Raw genomic sequence first — 26,999 nt, forward strand, 5'->3', positions numbered from 1 at the left:
AGACACCAAAGGTGGCTGCATCATTTCATGCTCTCTCTCAGTCACGCACTAAGGACAAGCTATTTTCCCTGTAAATTAACAGTGTTTTGAAACAGGATCTTCACTCAGACAGTCTACAGTCAAAAAGTGGAGAGCTTTACTCACCTGCCGCTGCGCATTCACATCGACTTAACACTTGGTTTTCCGGGACCCCGTGGATAGCATTAAGTTGGTTTTATCTCTCCGAATTATCGTTCAAAAGGAGGCAAAATGTTGTGATAATGCGAATAAAGCAATAGCATGACGAGTGAGCAGCACGAGACAAAACACAAATGTAAACAAAACTGCGAAGGAAAAGAAAAAAGTGTTTCCTTTAGGAATTTGGTAATAAAATGACGCCCACCCCATAGGTTTCTGTAGTCCCTCGCAAGTCCGCCTGCAAAGTGTGCAGGAGGTGTTGAAAGAGTGAGCTCAAACTGAACTGCACATGACGAGTCGCGCGCTAGTGTATAGCCTACGAGTCGCAAGTGGAGCGCGCCGGTGAACAGAGGAGGAGAGAGGGGAACATGTCAGAGGACCATGAAGATATGTCAAGGGGGGATGGAGGAAGTAAAGAGCATGGTGTATATCCCCTAAAGTTAAGCTAATCGCGGGTTTGGAGCGTTCGTTAGTCTGCACCTGTTCTCGCGCTAACTAGTGTCAGAAAATTGACCGGCGACTGAGAGCAAAAACCAAAAAAATAGCCTATATGTAGACAGTGGGTAGATAGGAAATCGATCGGGTTATAATTTTGTCCAAAGTCGGGGAAAATAAAGTTAATCGAGGAATGAAATTTGAAAACATACGGCGAATCCCATACGTCGCCCTAAATAAGTTTCGATCTCTCGGAATAGAGTGTGGATAATATTTGGTTGGACGTTTGATGGAAAATGACGGGTTTTTTTTTATTTTGGACAGGTGGGGGTGAAGGGGAACTGGGCTGAGGGGTGAGCTCAAGTCAAAGAACGTTCTTACGTTAAATAGTCTGCTGTAAGCCTATAAGGAAGAAAACTAAACTTGCTAGGCGAAAGAGGTCTTTTTTCCGCTTTTACCCCCTGTGCCCATTCTTTTGTACCACAAATGTCTATCCACCTACATCTCCAACCCAGCTAACAGGGAACGTTCTTAGAACTTTGGCTAACATTCCCTAGAGGTTTGGTTAATGTTTTAAATAAAACATTTGAATGCAATGTTTTAAGAATGTTTTAAGGATGTTTTCTCATTTCAAATAATGTTCCTATAAGGTTAAATGTAAACTAAGATATAACATTTTCACTGTAACATTTTGAGGATGTTTTGGGAATGTTGCTGAGATAACAGATTAAACAATGTTCTCAATAAAACATTAGCACAATATCTCATAATAACAGAGGAGGAACATTATCAAATCAACGTTCGCAAAATGTTTTGAGGATATTATTTAGTCCTGAGATGATGGAATGTTTTTATAAAATGTTCTTGTAATGTGACGTGTTAACAAAACTAGAACATTGTCACTGTAACATGTTGAGGATGTTTTGGGAATGTTGTTGAGATAACAGATATTAGAATGTTATCAATAAAACATTGGTACAATGTCCCATAAAAACAAAGGAGGAACATTATCAAATCAACGCTCGCAAAATGTTATGAGGATATCATTGAGGCCTGAGATGACTGAATGTTTTTTATAAAATGTTCTTGTAATGCGACATGTTAAGAAAACTAGAACGTTTTAAATTTAACATTTTGAGGATGTTAATGAGGTAAAGGTTTGTAGAATGATCTCTTATAGAACATTGAAACAATGTTCCATAATAACAGAGGAGGAACATTATCAGGTTAACGTTCGCAAAATGTTTTGAGGATACTATTTAGTCCTGAGATGACGGAATGTTTTTTATAAAATGTTCTTGTAATGTGACATGTTAACAAAACTAGAACATTTTTACTGTAACATGTTGAGGATGTTTTCGGAATGTTGTTGAGATAACAGATATTACAATGTTCTCAATAAAACATTGGTACAATGTCCCATAAAAACATAGGAATAACATTATCAAATCAACGTTCGCAAATGTTATGAGGATGAGGCCTGAGATGATGGAATGTTTTTTATAAAACGTTCTTGTAATGTGACGTGTTTAACAAAACTAGAACATTTTAAATTTAACATTTTGAGGATGTTGATGAGGTAAAGGTTTGAAGAATGATCTTTTATAAAACATTGAAACAATGTCCCATAATAACAGAGGAGGAACATAATCAAATTAACGTTCGCAAAATGTTTTGAGGATATTATTTAGTCCTGAGATGATGGAATGTTTTTTATAAAATGTTCTTGTAATGTGACTTGTTAACAAAACTAGAACATTTTCACTGTAACATGTTGAGGATGTTTTCGGAATGTTGTTGAGATAACAGACATTACAATGTTCTCAATAAAACATTGGTACAATGTCCCATAAAAACATAGGAATAACATTATCAAATCAACTTTCGCAAAATGTTATGAGGATATCATTGAGGCCTGAGTTGATGGAATGTTTTTTTATAAAATGTTCTTGTAATGTGACGTGTTTAACAAAACTAGAACGTTTTAAATTTAACATTTTAAGGATGTTGATGAGGTAAAGGTTTGTAGAATGATCTTTTATAAAACATTGAAACAATGTCCCATAAAAACATAGGAATAACATTATCAAATCAACGTTCGTAAAATGTTCTGAGGATATTATTTAGTCCTGAGATGATGGAATGTTTTTATAAAATGTTCTTGTAATGTGACGTGTTAACAAAACTAGAACATTTTCACTGTAACATGTTGAGGATGTTTTCGGAATGTTGTTGAGATGACAGACATTACAATGTTCTCAATAAAACATTGGTACAATGTCCCATAAAAACGGAGGAGGAACATTATCAAATCAACGTTCGCAAAATGTTATGAGGATATCATTGAGGCCTGATATGATGGAATGTTTTTTGATAAAATGTTTGTAATGTGACGTGTTTAAACATTAACACTGTAACATGTTAAGGATGTTTTGGGAATGTTGTTGAGATAACAGATATTTTAACGTTCTCAATAAAACACTGAAACAATGTTCCATAATAACAGAGGAGGAACATTATCAAATCAACGTTCGAAAAATGTTTTGAGGATATCATTGAGGCCTGAGATGATGGAATGTTTTTATAAAACATTCTTGTAATGTGACGTGTTAACAAAACTAGAATGTTTTAAATGTAACATTTTGAGGATGTTGATGAGGTAAAAGTTTATAGAATGATCTTTCATAAAATATTGAATGTAGGCCTACCATAATAACAGAGGAAGAACATAATCAAATTAACGTTCGCAAAATGTTTTGAGGATATTATTTAGTCCTGAGATGATAAAATGTTTTTAATAAAACATTCCTTTAAATTGACTTTTTAACAAACATTTTGCATGATACATTTTGAGGATTTTTTGTCAAAATGTTGTTATCTTTTATAAATCATTGGCACAATAACAAAGGAGGAACATTATCAAAGCAACATTCATCAAATGTTTTGTGGACATTTACCTGAGATGACAAAATCTCATAATATATGTTAACAAAAGCTCATAAAATTGTAAGGATATTTTAAGGAAGCTGTTTAGGTAACAGATTGTAGAATTATTTTAACCTATAGAATAATGGCATAATTTTCCATAATGAAAGAGGAACATTGTCAAAACAGCATACGGTAAAGTGTTTTGAGGATATATTAGGCTACTCTGAAATGAACTGTTGCGACAAATGCGTTTACAAGAGATGAGAAGCTGATTGGAGGTCGCTGTAGATCGACGTTTAAAACCACCAATCACAGCGCGATGTTCCCATGACGTAAGAACATTTGAACTCGACAAACAGCGCAAATAAAGCAACGTTTCTGTTGAAGAAATCGGCGCAGAATGTCCGTTGTCTAAATTGGCGACACATTGGCCCAAAACAACAGAACTCCTGGTCAACGGAACTCTTTCACAACTGTAAGTTTTTGTGTGTATTTTTTTCAGTTTACATAGCTTTCTCTTATCCTTGATGTCTTTCAGTATTAGACCTAACTTTCTACTTTCTTAGAATTGTATGACAGTCGCATTAAATCTGAGTGTATGCTACTTTTGAATAACAGCTAGATTTGTTTTAATGCAGACTCCAAACGGACTGTTTCAAGATGATTAACTTACCGATGACACAATAAAGTCTCCATTTACAACCAAGGTAGCCAAGATGCCGGTATGTGTTCTATGCATACGAATACTGTATTTTTACTTAAAAGTGATCTTAATGTCTTTTGAAAGTAAAAGTTAATAATAATTCAGTAATTCATATAACGTTAGAGGTTAACGTTAATGAATTGGAAAGAGCGTTTCTCAAGGCTTCAGGTTTATATAACATTCTTCTTTCAGATGAATACTATCTGAGTTATATTTAAAAAAATGTCCTGACTCTTCTGACTTTTAGAATGGCAGTGAATGGCCGTCTATCAAGGCGCATCCATCCATGATAAAAGTAATCCACCACATGACTCTGGCGGGGGACTCTATAAAGCCCTTTTAAAGCGAAGCATTTGTGTAAGAAAAATATCCATTTTTAAAACTTTATTGTATTAAGATATTGGATACATGGATTAAGTATGTTTTAAATTACAGAAACAAAAAAGATACTCATAATTTATCATATTTATACTTTCAATAAATTAGTCTTTACATAATTTCTGACTGCTAATTAGGCTGGCTAATTTTGAAAGTTTTCAATGTCAATATTGCTTGTGATCTTAATGTATGTGTATTCTTTATGTTTACACTTTTGCATGATCTTCTTTTTTAGGCTATGAGGAAAAACTCTACTGTGCACACAGAAAACAGCTCAATGCTAACTGGGGGAGCAGCTGGACAACTAGAAGAGAGAATAGTAGAACACTATTATTAATACAGATTCCTGGATTATTTTTCTGCAAGAACCAAAACAAGCAAAGACTGATGATGAGTGCTCTGAGCAAACACCGCAGTCAAGACGCATGAGTGACTTTACTGAGTTCTTCATGTAATGTTGGGCATTTACTGTACGCAGAACTTCTAATAATTTATGTGGATGCCATTTAAACCTGTTAGATTTTGATGTTTTAGTTTTGAGATTAATAAAATGTTATGCTTTAACAATGTTATAGCTAATCATTTTTGAGGGGTTTTAAGAGAACATTTTGGGAACAAAAATAAACTTCCGCTAAAAACTTTATAAGAAAGTTAGGGGATAATGTTTTAAAAATGTTATGATTAAACCTTTATAGAAGGTCATCACAAAACATTTTCAGAGTGTTCTTAGCGAATGTTATGCCATCTTTTAAGAGAACATTCTGGGAACAAAAAGAAAACTACCCGCTGAAAATGATATAAGAACGTCAGGGAATAATTTTCTAACAATGTTAGCATTTAACATATTTAGAATGTTTTTAGAGAATGTTATTAGAACTTTTAAGAGAACATTCTGGGAACAAAAAGAAAACTACCCGCTGAAAGTGTTATAAAAACATTAGGGAGTAATGTTCTAACAATGTTAGCAATAAACATATTTAAAATGTTTTTAGACAATGTTATTAGAACTTTTAAGAGAACATTTTAGGAACCAAAAAAAAACTACCCGCTGAAAATGTTATAAAAACATTAGGGAATAATGTTCTAACAATGTTAGCAATAAACATATTTAAAATGTTTTTAGACAATGTTATTAGAACTTTTAAGAGAACATTCTGGGAACAAAAAGAAAACTACCCGCTGAAAATGTTATAAGAACGTCAGGAAATAATGTTCTAACAATGTTAGCATTTAACATATTTAGAATGTTTTTAGAGAATGTTATTAGAACTTTTAAGAGAACATTTTAGGAACCAAAAGAAAACTACCCGCTGAAAACATTATTAGAACACTGCATGGTAATGTTCTCAGAACATTTTTAGAACAAAAAAATCCTAGCTGGGAACTCTCTACAAGGGGGCGAGGGAGAAAGAGTGAAAAAGAGAAAACAGGAATACAAAATAAATGAGAAATTTTCGTACAGGCACCGCTTCCGTACGTTCCATGCTAGCAATAACAATTAAATATCGACCGCTTTCCTCGGCCGGAGAGAACCTGAGATACTCAGAGACTGCCAAGTACCAAGACCCCGCTCACCCCCTCCCTCTATTTCTCCATCTACCGCACACATCTACACTCTCTTCTTTCTCCATCCCTTGCTTGAAATCCATCCTTTCATCCACTCATTATGTTTGCTTATTTAGAACAAATGTTTGAAGAAAATGTCATCTCTTAAAATGTCACCCCCAAAACCTCTAACAGTGTAAAGTGTTAATGATGCAAAATCTAAACGTTTAATAGGCCTGCTTTTGATAAAGGAGTTCATTCCACATTTAACATCTGCTCCAGTCCAGAGTTTGGCCACAGATCACAGGCTTAATTGAATAATGGAGGACTGTAATAGGATAGAGTGGACATACATGATCAATTGAAAGGTTTCCCCTCTCTGTCTGGTGGTATAAGCATAGAAACTTATGACCTAAGATCTGTGAGAAAATTAGAGTGATGAGATGTGCAAGCCAACATTAAATATCTGTTTAATATGAATCAAACCTATCTTAAAGAGGCACTCATAATCTTTTACACCTGCCCATATACGACAGGTAACTTTCTGACATAGCAGCGTAAATGTAGCATCATGAAAGACACAAATTTTATGTTCTAAGATGTTGGCCCCCAGGTGACTCGCTTGTTATATGGCCATAGTCAATCTCTTTAATTTGAGAATAGGTTACATAATGTTTTTAGCCAATTTTATAAAAGTTGTTAAAACTTTCAATGTAATGAAGTGATGCTATAGTTAGGCTAACTGGGGGGGGGGGGGGGGGCTTTAAAGCAAATGCATTGCAGTGATTGGATCTGAAATGGCCCATCTGTGGTAATCTGAGCGAGCAAACACATAAGAGGTGAGAGACTGGTGCCCTTAAAAAAACTTTTCAGGCTGAACAACTATCAAAAGTTTCTCAATCAACGTCACTGCCTTTCACTCTCTCGCTATATATATTTTTCCGCTTCAGAACTTCTTTCCCGAACTCAAACCATTCGATTTCTATTTATTTCCCCCCACCGTTTGCTCAGCCTTCTCATCCGATCTTACCATTTTCACACCTCCGAATCTCAACTCCAGCTATTAAACCCATTCTGGTGCCCGAGTGGCCGTCACTCTCTTTCCTGTGTTCTGCATCCCATCTCGTTTACTCATCGTTTTGTATTTAATTAGTTAATGCATTAATTATTTACGCCCCAATACCTGCACTATTAACATAGCTACCCTTTGCCCCTGAACACCCCCCAGATCACCCTGTCAGCTGTGGGGCTGTTTCCGTAAACGCTGAAGAAGAAAAAAAAACGTTACGCGGCTGTAGTTTTTTTCTCCCTTTTACCCCATACCTCTTTTTCACTCTATTTCTCGTTGTTCCCCTCTTTGCCCCCTACCTATTTCCCCACAGCCATCTCTTCTCCCGTCTATCTTTCTTTTTGCCCCCCTTCGCCCCATACTCTCTTCTTTTCTCAGTGCCTTGCAGTCGCCTCCGTCGGCTAGTCTCTCTCCCCGGCGTTGGAATTATGAAAAATGCGCCCATCGACAGAGCGCCTCAGCTTCGATTAGCCGAGATGGGACATGACAGGCCGCGATCAATACTTATACCGTCCTATAACGTGTCAACTAATGAATCAATCTCGGCTAAATTTTCCATTTTTCAAAAGCCGACGCGAGAGACTGGAATATCCTCTTTTGTAAAGATATTATTATCGATTTCGTCGGCAATTTGACATCGGGGGTAGTTAATTCCACTCTAGAATAAAATTGAAAACACTTGAGATTGAAGTGAGAGAGGTAGAGAGAGAGAGGGAGGGAGGCAAGGGCAGAACTGAGCGGGAGGGGGAGAGACGGTTGTTGACTTGATAAAAGAGGATGGGAAGGGATACAAGAAGGGAAAAGGGGAAGAAGAGATACCAGGGATGGCAAAGGAGAGAAAACAATCTATCTATCTATCTATCTATCTATCTATCTATCTATCTATCTATCTATCTATCTATCTATCTATCTATCTATCTATCTATCTATCTATCTATCTATCTATCTATCTATCTATCTATCTAATCTGTTCATCCGTTGGCCCATCTATCTATCTATCTATCTATCTATCTATCTATCTATCTATCTATCTATCTATCTATCTATCTATCTATCTATCTATCTATCTATCTATCTATCTATCTATCTATCTATCTATCTATCTATCTATCTATCTATCTATCTAATCTGTTCATCCGTTGGCCCATCTATCTATCTATCTATCTATCTATCTATCTATCTATCTATCTATCTATCTATCTATCTATCTATCTATCTATCTATCTATCTATCTATCTATCTATCTATCTATCTATCTATCTATCTATCTATCTATCTATCTAATCTGTTCATCCGTTGGCCCATCTATCTATCTATCTATCTATCTATCTATCTATCTATCTATCTATCTATCTATCTATCTATCTATCTATCTATCTATCTATCTATCTATCTATCTATCTATCTATCTATCTATCTATCTATCTATCTATCTATCGCAGAATTTGATTGTTTCATAAAGCTCTGGTTGTTCTTGCATTCAATGTTTTTATGAGATGATATGTATACAAATTGTAGATCTAAAGCATATAATAAAATAGATATTTTGCACTTTATGTGATGGTGTAAACGTGAATTGGTTTGGTGAGTCAGTTCCAAATGTAAGGTGAGAGCATTTGTGTACTGTATGCTGGGGTTTGTGTACAAAGAAACATACAAAAAAGCCAAGAAAAGGAAGAACTAGAAAGATGATAGAGGGATTAAAAGACATAAAGGAATAGAGGAGGACAGAGAGAAGGAGAAAGAGAGAGGGGCAGTCAGCACGCGTGTCAGAGTGAAATATAGATGGAGGAGGCCAGTGTGTGTGGGGGTCAGAAAGGTGCAGTGTAACTGTCGACAATCACAGCCTTATTTACCTGTCAAAAACACTATCATCCCACACGGCCCCAGCCAAGCAATTTCTGCTGTCGTTCCCTCCCTCTTCGTTCTCTCTTTCTCTGCCTCCAATTACAAGCTAGAGGGCTATTTCTCTTCAGGACAAAAACACTGCCCGCCAGCCCTCCCTCTTTCTTCCGATCACCCTCTTTTTCTCTCCCTCTCTTGCCCCTACTCCCTTAGCCAACAGTTGCAGAGTGGAAATGAACAAGCTGTAAACACACACCACTTAGCACCGTGTGTGCGAGTGCGTATCTGCCAGTGTCTTTGTGTGTGTGCAAAGAGTTTTTTGTAGACAAGTACTGACTAAAATGACAAACCTGACTGCTGAGTGATTGACAGCTGTGATGACCTGAACATCTGATCAGTGACTGTTTCCTTGTTGTTTAAGCAGAACATGAAAGCTTATTTTTAATCATTGTACCACAGTATATTGGCACGATAAACACACTGGTGAGGTGATGTAGAGTCATATCTGCTGTACATTATTTAAATTCTATAAAACATATGTGATTCAGACAGCATCCCCTCAAACATGCTCAGTCACTGACAGCAACGAGAAGCAAAAAAAAAACAAAAAAAAGACTAAAAGTTAAAGCACTTAAATTGAGCTGTTGCTTAAGGCTAAAGCTGCTATTGTGTCATCTGATGGAAACTGAATGTTGTAACAGCATTAAAAACCACTGAGAGCTTTTCATGTCATCACAGACAGAAATAAAATGGCACAGTGATTGTGTGGTGGTGATTGTATAAGGCATGTGCTCTTTTCCTTAAAACCATAACAGATCTATTATAGTCAGAATTAAACAGAAGTTGTACTTTATTAAAAAAAAAATTCACAATACATAAATTATGTAAACTTCATAAGCTTTGATATTTAGGCCTATTGACTGAAGAGTATAAAGCCAAAAAATGGATGAATCGTTTCGAATAAGAACACCAATTGGAATGAATTAATTTCATGCCAACTTTAAGACACCAGTAAGATAAAAGTTTCCCAGGCTTCTAAATTAGCATACCACATCTATAGAGTTTTCCACACGTGTTGACCGTAAAGCAGGTCTAGTGGAAGTTTGTCACTCATAAATACCATAACCCTAGTGGCCAAGCTGATCCGGGTGCAGCATTTAGAGCTTTTCCGGCCAGCCTGTTGATTGACAGAGAGTGACAGATAACCAAGGTGGTTGATATGCTGTGTGGACTCAGTGGTTTTTGTCGTAAAGTGTCATTCAGTCACAATGACACACACATAGTCTACATACACAGCCACTAACATGCATACATAATGTCAATCTCATAGCTACAAACAGATAAACAGAGATCACAGATTCACATCCAAAAGATGACCGTCATTTCAGGTTGCTGTAACTACTATAGATTCTTAAACAACACAGTGCATGTATCTCCATCTTTACTCATTTAGTCCAACACTTAAATCTCTTACTCAACAAACCAGAACCACTGCCAATTACTGGAGTACAATATAAACATTTCACTAATAACGAGATTTGTTAGAATGACTCCAACGTGTGTAATCAGATGCATGTAAACCGTTTTACATTTTCTTCTCCACTACACTCCTTATGTGTGTATAATTAGCATTAGCACTCTACAGTATTATGTTTTGTGTGTAATGTATTTGCAAAGGTTTTTTCCAAGTTTTTTTTGCTTTGACTTTGTACTGAATTTATATTACTAAATGGTCAGCTCTTTACCTCTTAGCAGTCCACTATAAATAAAAACCTCTTCTTAATTGCTTCTTTAATTGATTTCTTGCTTAAAGAGGAAAACTATCAAGCTGATAAATGTTGAAAATTCAATACACAATCAAATAAGCTTTAAAATCTAGTGTAAAAGAACGGACAAATAATGTGTTTTGATAGATGACAAATGAGACAAGGGTCATAATGTGCTTTAAAAGCTTTCTCTAATTATTCTGCATTAAAGTACATAAATTAGCTGAGGGGATTTTCACGGATTGATAACAGTTTGAAAGGTCAAATATGTGCTCTGTTATCAACAAGTGAAAGATAGTGTCAAAAACAAAGAACTGATACAAATGGAAAGGCTGGATAAAAGCAAAAACTCATCGCAAAAGCTGGAGAATCAAAATTTACTGACCAGTGAAGTGGCAAAACTAAGACACCTCTGGAGAGGGAAGCACCAGGGAGATTGCTTTGACAAATTTTGCGAGTCACTGTGATGTGGAAAGCATATCACGGCTACCGATCCCCAAGATCTGCCACCAGATTCTGTAACTGGGCTGTCACCTTCTTTAACAGTGTGAATCCACTATGAGATTTATGAGAACAGATGTGTACCTGACAAAAAGCATTATGTGTAATAACAAATTATGATATCAACAGTGAGGGGGAATGTAACTTCCCATAAATAAACAGTATCGGACGAATAAGATACTACATACCAAGCTGTGCTTGAACGTTTATATAGCCTTCGATTATGTAAGATATTTAGCATTTTTAAAAAATAATTTATCTAGAAAAAAAAATATCAGAAAAAAAGTTATCCACAAAAATATCAAGCAGTACAACATAGAATATTGGATGGTCAGAGCAACTACTAATTTAGTATATATATATATATATATATATATATATATACTTATAGAACTGAGAAATTAGCTTTAAGTTCAAATGTATAGAAAGGGAGATTGAAAAGACAGAGAGAAAAGAATTTAAGAAGGGAAGATGGGGAGGGGGCAGAAGAGAGTGATGGTGGATTGAGTGTGTGTTAATGCGCTGTGCTGTGGATTAGTACGGGCCGCCCGGGCAGCTGAGCAGAACCAGCCAGCCCTCACAAACCAATCACGCCTTCATTAGGCCAGGCGGGGGGGATCGATGCTCAGCCCACATCAATTAAACAGGCCCCAAACCATGCACACTCTTTAACACACACATTCACAACTAACCTGCACCTGTACATTCTATTCTGTTCTACTTTAGATGTGCACAAACTTTATCACAAATTTCAGGACACTTTTGAAATCACATTGGAAAGCCCTTAATCATTTGTTTTTATTTGTATGTTCTCTTTCTCTTTATGCTTTCTCTTTTTGGCACAATAGTCTTGTATGTTTCTTTATTACATATTGGATTTAATTTTATAATGCTTTCCGCTACCTTCCACTCTTTCTAACATGTTTTATGTTTAAATCTACACTGCAGACATGAAAATGCAACAACACAAGAAGTACATGTGTGTGACATGAGGGTGTATGGGTCAATTTCTACTTTAAACTATCTCTTTAACAGTTCTACAGTAGTGATGGATACATGCATCCTTCTGTTAATCTTAGATGTTAGATATACGTCTGTGAGTTTAATTCGCAGCTTTAAAGGAGTAGTTCACTTTTAAAAAAACTTTTGCTGATAATTTACTCACCCCCATGTCATCCAAGATGTCCATGTCTTGCTTTCTTCGGTCGAAAAGAAATTAAGGTTTTTGATGAAAACATTCCAGGATTTTCTCCATATAATGGACTTCATTGGGAACCAAACGGTTCAAATGAGAGATTCAGTGCAGCTTCAAAGGGCTTTAAATGACACCAGGCGATGAATAAGGCTCTTATCTAGCCAAACGAGCGGTCATTTAAAAAGTAAATAGTTTTATAAGCACAAATGCTCGCCTTGCTCTGTTCTGTGATGAGCGTTCGTGACTTACCTGTTCAAACTCGTTCATCAAAATGAACAAATCTTTTTTCAAGTCATGACTCGAAAGGTCCTACCCTTATTCATCGTCTGGTGCCATTTAAAAGTGAACTACTCCTTAAACAAGTCTGCTTTCACGACATCAAACCAAACCAAGAGGCTTAAAATTTTTGGGTGAAAAATGAAAAAGAGTCGCTTAGAATCACTTATTGTGATAAAGAAGATACTGCAAAAACAACTTTTTGATTAGTGAGCTAATACTATACTAAATTGAAATACTTGAATGTAATACTATATAATAACTTCAAATTGTACAGGTTTTTTAGATATTTTTAAAAAATATTTTTTTTTTAATAAAGTTAATTCCAGTCTTTTAATTTGATTGGTAAAGTTCATGAACAGAGGAGTTTGTCCAGGATCACTCAAGAGTTTTGTTCTAAAGTGAGGAAGTGGAAAACCCGGAGTGGAACTAGAGAATACTGATTACTAAAGAAGTGGGTGATTGTAAATCTTTGTCACTTTGCTCCTCTCATACATGCTGTTACAGGTTTCACTTTGGCTTCATTTGAAACTATTTTTGTTGGAAGAAAATGTACAAATTAACTGACCATTTAAAAAAATGTAGATATTAAAAGTTACTAAATTTAACTTATTTTTATATATCAACTACAAAAACAGCATCACACTCACAATAATCCTGCAGTTGAGGCCTATTGAATATTAGCACAGCTGTGGTCTCATGCCTACATCCAAATAACAGCAGTGCTGATGTTCAGTCTTGAAAATAAAATAAAAATTGTAATAATCCTGTAAGTGTTCAGGACTAAATGAGTTGGCCCAAGTTAGCAAAGAGACTTGGACTGCGCCATACACATGATCCTACGTATAGAATGCCCTCTAGTGTACGCCGCCACGGTCTGATAAAGGGCGCCGTAAGATGATGAACATGAGCACGAGACAAGAACTAACCTGCTGAAAATGTAGCCTATATGCTCGTGTCCAGCCTGGACTCTTACACACACAAACGCGCGCGCAACATCGATAACCCCCAATTACATCCACGCTCGCACACAGAAAGTCTTGAACACACAATTACACGCGCTACGGACAACCTTTTATTAACACTCAATTACACACACGCATAAATCACCAACGAAGCGCGCACCGCACCGTGACCGCAGGAGCGCGCACGGGTCGTTTAGTCTTCATGCGCTCAAAAGAGACTGACTCAAAATAAACGTGTCTGTGTTAGATGATTACCGGGCCGCGCTTCCTGCCCCGCCATATCACCTGCGTTCAGCTGCATTGACACGTCAGTCTACGACGACTAACTTATTGTGACAGCGCTTAGATTATAATATCTGGCCCGTATTACTGGGCATTAGCGCTATTACGGCACCCCGCCCTCGCTTAGCCCGCTCAGGTGGACCATTTTGGAAATGGAGAAAAAGAAATGAGGAAACCAATCAAAATGCATGGCGAAGAGCGAGACAGGGGGAAAACAAGGGGTACTCGTTAAGTTATCCCACAACTGAGAAGTATACTAAAATATGCTGAAACATGCTAACAGTTTAGAACTAAATTAAACCATTTCTACTCTTGGGACCAGGGAAACTCTCTCTGAAAAAGGCATTGTTTGTTTCAGAGAGGCCTGCAAAGCAGTAACACATCCTGATCCTATTAGATAGATGATTAAGCTTTAGTGGAAAGAGATCAGCAAGTTCTATTAGGAGTAAACCCGTTTATCTAAATGAATTTATGTTTTTTTTTAAAGGATGTGTGTAATTACACAGACTTGGGTGCAATCTTCTTAATATGTTCGTTTGGCTCAGAAATGATGAAGAGTATGAATCAACCCCAGAGAAGATGATTTACGGTTTGTACAGCGACACGCTTGACTTGATATTGCTTTTCAAAAACCCTAATTTATTACATAAAGAATGCACTTATATCTAGGTCTTGTTGTTTTAATTATGGAAATTAATAAGTACGAATAAATTAATATTGCCTTGTCTATGCCCAGCAACATCAACACTGGGGCATTTCTGGACGAGGATACATTTGCGCAGTGCAATTAATACTTAATAAGTAAGTGATTAATTATGATTAGCACGCAGATTTGTGGTAATGGTCTCTCTGCGAGCTCACAACCAGGCCTCGACGTGTTTATTCGCTCATGAGCCCATATATTCATCTCAGTCTGTGGGTGTGATCATCTGAACCCCAATCAACATATCCAAACGTGAGTGAGTGGGTTCACTTACATCTCCATTTGTGCTGGAGGCCTATTTGTTCTGCTCACTGTGGATGGTTGTTCTCTTTGTCTATTCATCAGCAGTCCATTAGTGGGGCGCCGTTTGAACGGCTTGGTGCACACAGACGTCATATGATTAAAGAAGCATTCATTTTCCCCGCTAGATGTCTTTATTTGCACTGTGGGAAGGGGTGTGGGTGTTAGATGTCTTCTTTTTCACCCCAGCAGAGTAATATAGTGCATATCAGAGGCGTCCATCAATCGAGGAACTGTGATATCCACAATCGAAAGCTTGTGCCATGGGGCACTAGGGTTCCACGGGTGCCAGTTGTCTCCAAGGCAACCTTGACAGACTCTTGACAGGTGAAATGATGACATCATGACCATCTCCTTTGGCGAAACGTAAAGGCTATGTTTGAGGCCAAACTTCAGATGAGGTAGATGTATCGAAACTCAAAACTCCTCTCGTTTGGTCTGATCTGGTAGAGTGGCCATTTGACCAGAACACTGGCAACACTTGAAGATGACTATAGTTACTTTTGAGACAATTCATACAAAGAGAGGCTAGGCTAGGCATTTTTTCCCCTTTCTCTCCCTCTCTCTTACTCACTCACAATGTTCATTGCCCAGAAAAATAATTTCTTGGTCATTTCAACCCTTTTGTGAGCGGCAATCAATTTCTCTTCTTTTCACGATGGTTTGAGAGTGTGCGCACAGAAGTTTGACCTTCTCTAAAAGATCTATCAATTCATCCATCCTGCAATCTGTCTATTTATGTTGTGATCGCTCTGCTTTTTCGTGTTCGTTGATGTGAGAGCATCCATAGGCTCATCTGGTCGTCAATCCGTCATCTTGTGTGGCATTCTGCAATTATCCAGGAACAATATAAGAAAAAAAAAAGATCAGTGATGACGGAAAAGGAAAAAAGAGGCCGTTGTTTGGCCAAATGCATTGCCTACAGAAGAATGGATTTATACACTGTATATAAAAGTCACATATAGACTCCTTACAAGGATGAAGTCAAAACATATCCTACCTGAAATCCAGATTCACTTATACTTGTACTTGTACTTCATCAGTCCAACCTGAAAAACATTAAAACAGTTTTTACACACAGACACATACAAAATAGTTTAAAAACATTTATATATAATATTCTATACAGTCATTTATTGATTTCAGGTGATTCATACAGGAAAGAAATGGCTCTCTTTAAGGGCCACTGGTATGAATCACCAGTTCACTTAAAATACTGATGTCTAGGATAACTCTACCTGCAAAGGATGGTCATACCTAACATTTTGTGTAGGATTTAGTCAACATTTCTGTGTTGTCTAATCCACAATCCAAAATGCTTGACGCAGAATTAAATATGCTACGAGACTGTATTGAACACAGAGTATACACAGGAGAAAACTCTAAACACACACTACGCATTCACATCGATGATACTGAACAAGGGACAGAAACAATTTAGGGTATTGGTGTACACAGGGATATTTAACAGAACAAGAACCAGGTGCACAACTCAATCACAAGCCATGAAAACAAACTAGAAATGAGAACTCAGGCAATATGAACAGGGGACACAGGAAAACCAAACTAAATAGAACATGACTGTGACAGTAGGCCCCCTCTTGTCCAGCATAGGAGGGAGGGGGTCCCCAAGGTGGGTGAAGAGTGTGTAATTCACAGGAAACTCAAGGGGCCAGCAGAGGGGATCAACATTGAAGAGAGTATGAAGAGAGAAGCCAGGGGGGAGACGAAGAGGCAGAGCAGTGCCAAGACAAAACTGATGGAGGGAAAACCCATGGTGGAGCCAGGAACTCAACCAACTGAAATGGAGGAAGGAAAAGTGGAAACCCAGGTGAAGTCAAGGTCAAGAAAGGTGGAAACCCAGGTGAAGTCAAGTGAAGATGAAGACCCTGGGTGACACCAATGGATTGGAGGGCCAAGGCAGAACTGCAGGCTTGTGAGACCAAGGTGGATACGAGGGCTCAGCAGACCACAGCGGAGCCGGTGGGATTGAGGACATACAGTAGGTGGTTCTGGGGGAAAGGAGGAGTTCAACGGAGTCGAGGGGTTGGGGAGACAAGGTGTAGATGGAAGCCCAGAAGTCTGTGGAACAACCAGAGAGATGACTGGCCAAGGTGGAGCCGGAGGGACAAGTGGAGCCTGAGAGATGATAGAGCACTGTAAAGTGAAAGGAGCATGGACAAAATGGGTCGACAGGCCGAGGTGGAGGCCAGGGGTTGGAGGCCTGAGGTACAGCTAGAGGATTCTCACACCAAGGCAGAACTGGAGACCGAAAAGTCCAAGGTAATTTGGTGAGGGGCTTAACTGGATGAAGTCAACAGAGGAGGAGGGAATGGGAGGATAGGTGGGACCAGCAGCTCAGCAATGAAGGCGACTTGGGGCTGGACGGAACCAATAGCATCAAATCTCAAACTCTACTAAAATACCCTCAGCCTCAGGCATGGACGCTGGTGCTGGCTCACGCTCCTGGTCAGACTCCATGATTGGTTGGGGTTCTCGGACATAAATGGATTCCGGCTTCTCAGATTGTTCCTGGGCCTGAGCTGGTGTCTGTTCTTGAGCCGGTGTCTGTTCCTGAGCCGGAGCCAGTTTCGGTTCCTTAGCCGGAGCCAAGGGTCTTCATCGCCACGGCTGCCCGAAGTGTCTTCACCACCACGGCTGCCCGAAGGGTCTTCATCGCCACGGCTGCCCGAAGGGTCTTCACCGCCATGGTCACCCAAAGAGTCTTCTCCAATGTGGCCACCTGAACTATCTGGTCCACCCTGGCCGCCTGAAGTTTTGTCTACCCTGCCCTGGCCGCCCGATGAACTGTCGTCTCAGTCCTGGCCGCTCTATGGACTGTCTGCTTCGCCCTGGCCGCCAGCTAAGTCGTCATTCCCCGTTTCTGTTCCCTTGCGTGGACCTGCCCCACCATCCCTCCCCTTGATCCTTTGCTGTTCCACCTCCATACTGAACTCTCTTGTTGTTGTTTCGTCTTGGAGCTTTTGGTAGCTGCTCCGTAGAGTGGGGGTTATGTCACAGTGTCTGGTTACCAGACACTGTGAACCACCTGGGTAACCACTAGAGCTCTTACACTGGGTGTCCTACACTTACTACGTTTCCCATCATCCTGTTCTGTTACTCATTGTTAATTGCACACAGATGTTTCCCGTCACCTTGTTAGTGTCTGTGTATATATACCCTGTTTGTTTCAGTGTTTGTCACGGAGTCCTTGTATGATGTCCTCTCATGATGTCCTCTCACTTCTGTTATTTGTATCTGCCTGGTTCTCGTTAGTATCTTTCGTTTTGGATTGCCTTATTGGATTTTTGAACTTTGCCTGGACTGGATTGTGAGTACGGATTATCCCCATAAATTAACTGCAACTGGATCTCTCTCTCCTGTGTGTGTGATCGTGACAAAAACTAGGAAAGGGAGACTTCCAGGTTACAGGAACAACAAAGTTATAAAGGTCAGATCTATCAAGTTTTTTTTTCTCTGTCTCAGTTTTATCTTCTTTCTTTCATCCACAGCACACTACAACAACATCACACTATTCCTATCAATCCCTCCCTTTCCACTTTTCCTTCATCTTCACTACCAACCTTCTCATCTTTCACCATCCCTTCATTCTCATTGCTTGTTTCTGTCCAGCCACTTTCCCCTTCACTTAATCCCTGTCCCTCCCTGCAACACACACACACACACACTGTCCCTTCCAATCTCCCTCTTCCTCTTGCTCTCCCTCTCCCTCACTCACAGGACGATATTATATATTCCAGTCTGTTCTTTGCATGATTTGGGGAGTAGATGAAGCCATATCCCGCTCTTCTCCTTGGTCTCTCCCTCCCTCCCGCTTCTCGCCTTGTTGTTTAATGTTTCAATTTGGAGGAAGCAAACATTCAATCAGACAGATTAACTGTTTAATGCATGTCATCAGTCAAACTGTCTACAAGAGGGGGACCCTTTGCCTCTCCCCCCATCCAAACGCACATACACACACACATATACACCCCAACACCCGCAGACTGATGCTCTGACCTTCTCACTCCCAGGATTTCTGTGGCCCATGCAGACACTGTCTACTCTAATATAAATACACACACTCAGCAAGACATGCACGGCTCTTTCTCAGTTATTCTTGCATATATAAATTCAGATTAATATAGAAGAAAACTAGAGAGAAAAAAAGCATGACTGAGAAGGGGGAGTCTAGTTTATGAAGGTGACATTATGTGGTAGCAAATAATTAGAAATTCATCCAATCAGTCACATTCAGGTTTACTGAGATGCAGTCTGCACTTTTTGCATATCAATTGCGCATATTTTTTTATGTCATATGTATAGACCACAACAACAACAACAGCTGTTTGTGAATACAAACATATTTTAACAGTCTGTCTCTCCTGCTCTCACTTACAGACTCGCACAGACACACACAGAGAGAGCACAGGCCAGTGGATAGGGAAATCAAAGTGACAGGGTGGGAGAAAGAGGAGGGAGTGAGAGATTAAAGGAAATGAAAAGAGTAAAAAGGAAAGAGGGAGAGAAGGAATGAGAGGTAGAGCGTGGAGAAGGTGGAGTGGACTGTAAAACAGGCGCGGATAGAGCTGTGAGCCGTAGAAGTGACGTATATAGGCACACATTGCAAAGGTCAGTGCAAATATGTCTGTGAAATCCCATATTACTATAAAACCATGATGGGTTATCACCACTTTTTTGTATAACTCACATTTAATATCCATTGATTAAAAAAAAATCTAATTATATAATAAAATAATCACATAAATCCATCTCTCATTCTTCATTCTCATCCAGCATGACTTTTCCCCCCACTCTCATGTGTCTGCTTGATGACCGCAGCTCTCAGGGTGTCTAAACCAGGTAAGTATTGACAGCTAGCTCAAGTGACTCGCAGTCCAACAGTCAATATGCACACAGAGATGGGGTCCAAAGGTCAATGACAAAAGGAGAACGAGAAGAGGCAGAGACACGGAGAGAAACGACAGCATTTTGTGTTATTACTGTTACTTCATACTAAACAGTTGAAAATGAATGAATGGCCTAAAATGCGAATGCTAGATTGAGGTGAGACTACGATCCTGAAGAGGAAAATGTTGAGGGTCAGATGCCAGTGGTCTTTCCTGATTTTCTCATCACATGTTTTTTTACAACATGGTTTGGAGGATTCTAAAACAGTGTTATTTAGAAATATGCAGCATATTAGAGTTTTATTAGATATACTATATATAAATGCACAAAATTAGTTTTTACTGGGCAAATTATATATGTATATATGAAGTTTCAAGTGTATTCAAACATACGCTACAACAATTCTCGAGACAAGTTACCTAGATAGTGTGCTTAGAGGAGACACACACACACTTTGTATTGACACTGAGGGAGTGTCAGTGTGTATTGAATGAAACGAGTAAATGAACACCCACCCCACCTTCTTTCTCACTCTGTCCATCTCTCCCACTCCCTCTCTATCGGCTATCAGTCTCTTTTCCTCTAATCATTTCCTTCCTTCTGGCCTTCTTTTCTTTCTAATGCAATTACCTTTCATTCATCTCTTCCTTCTCCCTCTCTCTCTCTCTCTCTCTCTCATTCTCAGTCACTTCATCCCCCTCCTTATAATCTGGCTCTCTGTTTGTATTACTTCACCCTATGAGGTATTGGTTTCCTTTACTTACTCTGAAGTGATTCTCTCTGATTCACTTCTTGTTTTGTGACAGGCACCGCTGAAATTTTGCTGTATGTGAACGTCTTTGTCTCCCCCCAGATCCCTCTTCACACTTTACTCAACTTTTTCTCCACCTGCACCACAAGGCCCTGAAAATACAAACAAGTGAGATGCTCATTAATCTATCAGACTCATCTGTTAAAAACACATCTGTTAAGCCGTGCATTTACTGGATGAGCAATGTGCCACTGTTCGCTGTTTATACTGTACTTTATTTTATTCTAAACTGTTTTAATTTTTATTTGTTTTGATTATTTAAATTTCTTCTATGTAAAGCACTTTGAAATACCATTGTGTATGAAATGTGATATATAAATAAATGTGCCTTTCCTTGCCCATCATACTGATATATCAGATAGATAGATAGATAGATAGATAGATAGATAGATAGATAGATAGATAGATAGATAGATAGATAGATAGATAGATAGATAGATAGATAGATAGATAGATAGATAGATAGATAGATAGATAGATAGATAGATAGATAGATAGATAGATCTATCAATCTAAATTATTTCTTTGTGTCGAACTTACAATGAATGATTAAAATGCATTCACTTTTCTTTAGATAAATACATAAAATCTTGTTTGACTTTGTCATGTAACAAGTCATTTAGTACTAATGCATAGAAAGATTAAGCATAAATGATTTTCATTAGCTTTAGGGAAGGTGTGTCAAATGTCCAGTCCAGATAATTATGGAGTAAATAGTGCAAAGGCCTGTTAGGTGAATAAGGTAGGTTTTTTTTCAAATAGTGATAAAAAAAAAAAGTGTCGTATTAAGACTCGGAATTGCAAAAAGAAGGATCACGGCACTTTGCCAGGAAAGAAAAAAAGGAACAGGAAAATAACATGTCTTTCCTTACCTTCTGTTCCCCCTCAAGAAAAGTGGGAGCGAGAATGAAAATAAATAAAGTGGTTCACATCCACGGTAACGACCTTACTGGCTGACAAACACCTTTCCCTCTAAAAATTTGTGAATTCAGCTTCCTGCCCCATGCGCATAGCTCTGCCAGAAACAGATGGCTGCCGGAATTGTCCTCAAGCAAGTTTCTAAAAGTGTTTGCCAAGAACGTCGCTGATGAGCAGCGAGGGCATTTAGTAGCACGCTATGCATTTTCTGTTGGAAATAAAACACAATAAACAAAGTTGCATGCGTATCATTTGATAAATATTTAAAGATTTGCAAATGCCAGTGAATGTAAGCTCATGCTCTGCAAAGATCAAACAGGCTCTTCTGGTGACTACATAAAAATGAGCATAATCAACTAAAAGCCAGGCTAACTAAACCAACAAAAAATACAAATAAATATGAGATGTTTTAGTTCAGGCGAAATGGGTGCGCTGTCCATGGTGCTTAACTTTCTGGGTTAAGCCAGGGCCACTGAAAACTATTTGCAGTCTCTGAATTTCTTTGATCAAATTTAATTTGACACATTTTTAAATAAATGTCTAATGTCAAAAGTCAATACTTGACGTGGGAGATGATGCACAGGGCAGTGTATGGCCCGGACACATCTCTCGAGTGAACAACAGAAGTATTTGAGGCCTCATTTAGCACTCAGCTTTAGGAGCATCCATTTCAATTAGACTGTTGTAATCTCCAGCACTTCGCGGTTCTGTGCTCTGCTTGTTCTACCATGATACCAACACTCAATACTTTGATCTGGACTCGGCAACCCTGACGCTCCGGCCCTTTGGTAAAAAGCTCATCTGAGTGACCCTGCATGACCTTGACCACCTACACTACGGCCTTGGGTTTGGACGGCCATGCCCCGGACACAGAGCTTTCCCGCGAGAGATCTCTTGATCTTTTCATCAAACGCTGTCCAACAGCACGCGCTAACTAACGGACCTCCCACTCCTAACAGCAAGCCTGAGAACATCAATAGGATACAAAGATCATTTACTAACACTGATAATCTGCATTCACTGAACAAGTACGTCATATTCAACAACATAGAGATTAGGGAAGCATTCAAATGAAATGGAGATGAAGGAAGAGCCATGTCGATGTGTGGACGGACAGATAAATGGATGAGTGGATTTGTCTGCATGGGTGAATAGATAATTGGATAATATAAAGTTTGCATTCTAAAAGAAAGGGAGAGCTGAGAACCGGCTACGCTTGCTGTCACTCAGTCATTAATAACTGCAGGCAAATTAAGCTGCTCTTAATTGAGATACTGGGCTTGCATAATTATTTTTGCATACATTGAATAAAATTATGGTATATGAGTAACGATGATGTATAGTTAGCACAAGGGAACTGAAAGGCTCCAGATTTAGTTAGTACAGGTAGCTTTAACGATAGCCTATGGGTGCGAATAATTAAAAGTGGCTTAGTTTTGGCCTACTCTTTTATAGGCCTACTTTAAAGTTAGATTAAAAGTTACCCCAAAGCGCCTCTTTTCACCTGATGGTAAAAAGACCCTATGAAGTCGCTTTTGTCTGAAGAGGTTGCAACCGTAGGCCTGCGGACCCACTCACTTTTTGGATCTTTATCGCATTATTTTTTGCATCATATAATTTTAAATTGTCATTAGCCTATTTATCAACTCATTGCTTAGCTACACAGCACAAAACATTTGATAAAAAATGTTGGTAGAGCCGATTGTAGTCTAATCCCCCTGAAATCGTTGTATAATTCTCACACTGGCGATACACAAAAACAAGAACGAAACAACACACAGAGACTTACCCCCTCCTCCCGTACACCTCCACCGCTACCTCTCTTCACTCTCTCCACTGGAGAAACGGCAAGGAACCGCGCCGCGAAGGGCCGCACATAGCTGATCAATATTCGATTTAGTTGCTAATTTAGGGCCTTTCTATAGCTGTCATCCCGTGATGTATGAGTCCTAACCCGAGGTCGCCGTGGAAAAGAAGGAGGAGGAAAAAAGAAAAAAATATCAAACACCAGTCAACTTTTCACTTAACAATAGACCGACTTGAATATTATTTATGGCCGAAAGCGCCACTTTATGGGTGAATTGCTCCTATCGCAGGCTGAATGATGAAGCGGGCCTGTAAGTACAGGACATACAAGCACACACACACGCACACACACGCTCGTATAGCACAACTCACGCAGGATTGAATGAAAGCATTTACAGGGGTCGAGGAAATATTAATTTCCAAAGACTTAACCGAGTGGCCTTTGCATAGATGTTAGTGTGATTTTTCTTTTGCAGTCAGCAGCTTCCATCTCGAGAGAGACAGAGAGAGAGTCATGTTCACTGATCGGCGCAGGTCAGGGACAAAATATGTAAGTGATTTCAAGCACTCAATGAGCAACTTTCTGTTTATAGGTTAAAATGGATGGCAGAGTAAGAAAATTAGATCTGACAAAAACACACAAGGCATAAATACAGCGACATTCACACACACACACACACACTCTCTCTCTCTCTCTCTCTCTCTCTCTCTCTCTCTCTCTCTCTCTCTCTCTCTCTCTCTCTCTCTCTCTCTCTCTCTCTCTCTCTCTCTCTCTCACACACACACTCACACACACACACACAAATATCTGGTTTATTTTCGCCTCTTAATGTCTTCCCGATCGATCACCGTTCTCAGGATGTTATCAATAATTTGAAAGCTTGATTAACTTCAACGTTTCCATAACAATTCTTCGCGTTCATACTCTCCAGCATTTTTAATTAACACTTGCTTAATTAGCTCGGGATGGTATTGGACTATGATGGGTATTTGTATGGGGGAGGGCGGAAATTAACATAAAACCTCTCCTGATAAATTGATATATTATCAGGAAAGCAATGTTGTAGGAATTTCAAAGCGGAACGAATCATAAACAGACATCAATCAAAAGCAAGTAGCTCAAGACAACGTATAATTCTTTAAGAAAATTATTTAATTATTTCTGCACAAGGCTTTCATTTCACATGGAGAACAAGATTAGAACTAAGGCAGAAAAGAGTTTGTTGACTTACCAGTGTTGAGGAATAAACTCTCAGCAAATAAAACACATAAAACATGATTGCATTAGCCTACATTAAGAAGCTAATGTATTGCCAGTATGTTTTTGCAAGTTTTTTTATAATAGACCTTGGCCTACAGTACACACCCACAGCCAATGTGTGGGGAAACTCTATGACTACATGGTCATTGAACCTGAATTGTGATTAAGGTGATCGTCTCATGCTTCTTAATTACAATGTACATCACATTTACAAATCTCCACAAGTGCTCTAATGACTATAGAAGTCCATTCTGAGTGATTAGGATGCCTAGGCAAAATCAATGCCAGCTCTGAGTTTTGAAGTTCTGTGCATGTGGCTTGTTTTATCAATTAACTCTTATGTAAAGACTGGCAAAGGCTAATCCTTATGGGGTTAAGGGGCAATAAATGACCCATTCCATATGGAAAATAATGAACTGCATATTAAATTAAGTATCAAGGTCTACTACAACAGTTTTTGTTGTTGTTGTTGTTTTTTGCATTGTCATACATGAACATTTTCAAACATCAATGTAATTTAAAAATCAGCTTCAGAATCCATCATTTAAAGTTAAATTATGTATGCAAACACAGTTGGATGATTAGAGCACTTACTCTGTGTGTATTAATGTGATATCATGTCTCAATATGTCAAACAGAACCGATCTCCTGCTTTGCAAATGACAGGCCTGTAGGGGCCCAGCTGAGGCCTCCTGCATGGCTCATTTGTATAATGGCTTGAATGAAGTTAATCTTTCAGTTATTTTAAGCAGTACAAAAATATTATTTCCCACTGGTCATATAATGGAAGCAAAGCAGCATGTCCAACAGGTTCCCTGCCTGAGTTGAATATTAAGCCTTATTAATAATCATGTTAATCCATTCCATTTAGTCTTATTTTGCTTTGTTTGTGTATACTTGGATTTCCTTAAGCTTTATTGAAAGCATGCTATTTTCAGTAATTTGCATTAGTAACATAATATTATGCAAACATATGCAAAAGTTGCAACACTAACATTATTAAAAGTAAAATATAAAAAATGCTATGGAACAAACTGTTAGTTGGTTAATGGTATAGGCTTAGAAGTTATCTTACAGTGAAAAACGAATAGATCTATCAGGACATTGCATGTCATTTTACAGTAAACTGTTGTTAAATACAGTTTTTGGAAGTAAAATTAACACTTAATCTTATCCATCTTATTTTACAACGTAGAAGTAACCAATTTATATGGCAAGCTGCGTTGACATTTAATCCTTAAAACCTATACTAGTTTCTATTCCATTAATTATTAGTACTTATTCTTTAGGTACTAGTGCCTATTCTTTAGATACTACCTTTTTAAAAGATTCTAGTTACTCATTAGATACTAGTTCTTTTTTTATTTTTTGAGACTGGTACTCATTCATTAGTATTAAATATCACTAAATATTAAATATCATTGTTGTGTAATTTATAAGCGAATATTAGTTTTTACTTGCATAGTCAGTCACTCTCTCCTCCACACCCCCTTCATATGTATGGAGCCCGTTCTCATCTGAAAGCGTAGACATCCAACGCTCATGACACCCTTTAGCTCAAATGAGACGCAGATATATATGGGGCAGAAGGTGCATCCTAGTGGTCTAACCTGTCAGTGGTCTGAATGCGCACTTTCCACACGCCCAAATCCGTCTTATTGTCCATGACGTTCTCATCCCAAGGCATCATCTAACTGATGCTTTTGACCATGCGTCAACATCCAACGCACATGGCACCCTTTAGCGTCAATATGAGACGCGCCTCCTAGTGGTCTAACCCTAACCCTACCTCAGACCTAAACCTACCCGCGTCATCTAACTGACGCTAAAGGTTGTCATGTGCGTCAGATTTAGACGCATGGTCAAAAGTGTCAGTTAGATGACGCCCAATGCGTTGCATTGTCTGGAACACTGTTTAGGTTTCGTGGAGTGGGTTACCCCAGTTTGTTTTTGTTGTATTTGTGAAGCCTGGGGTGTCTACAGAGACCAAGTTTTAACGGTGTGTTCACGGGAGAGGCTGCTACCAGATAGTGAGGAGATGTTTGCTGTACAGTTATGTGACAAAAAAAAAGTTGTGAAAAAAAAGTTGTGGCCTAAAAAAAATGTGTGACATCGCATAGAGCACCTTTAAGGTACAAGGATGTCTTTGATCTAAAATGTTACTAATGACTAAAAAATAATCACTAGTTCTATTTTTTCTTAACAAGTTAGGTATAATTAAATA

The 26,999-nt window shown here is 38.5% G+C and overlaps 1 protein-coding gene and 1 long non-coding RNA gene across 2 annotated transcripts in view; one reads left to right on the forward strand and one right to left on the reverse strand.

Annotated features, from left to right (window-relative positions):
- The window catches only part of erfl1 (Ets2 repressor factor like 1), a 65,594-nt gene extending 43,676 nt beyond the window's left edge, over positions 1-21,918 (reverse strand). The window contains exons 1-4 of the mRNA XM_089117689.1: positions 21,663-21,918; positions 20,744-20,882; positions 16,069-16,117; positions 15,043-15,896 (exon numbers count right to left, since the gene is read on the reverse strand). The gene's annotated coding sequence lies outside the window, so the exon portion shown is untranslated. The remainder of the gene's footprint in view (positions 1-15,042; positions 15,897-16,068; positions 16,118-20,743; positions 20,883-21,662) is intronic.
- LOC120474333 (uncharacterized) lies at positions 1,129-5,994 on the forward strand. The gene is made up of 4 exons (XR_005621767.2): positions 1,129-4,015; positions 4,179-4,262; positions 4,491-4,600; positions 4,857-5,994. It is a non-coding gene; the product is annotated as an uncharacterized LOC120474333 (long non-coding RNA).
- Positions 21,919-26,999: the final 5,081 nt, after the last annotated feature.

Source organism: Pimephales promelas, chromosome 12 (assembly GCF_988280905.1).
Source record: "Pimephales promelas chromosome 12, fPimPro1.hap1.1, whole genome shotgun sequence".
In the NCBI taxonomy this organism is placed as follows: domain Eukaryota; kingdom Metazoa; phylum Chordata; class Actinopteri; order Cypriniformes; family Leuciscidae; genus Pimephales; species Pimephales promelas.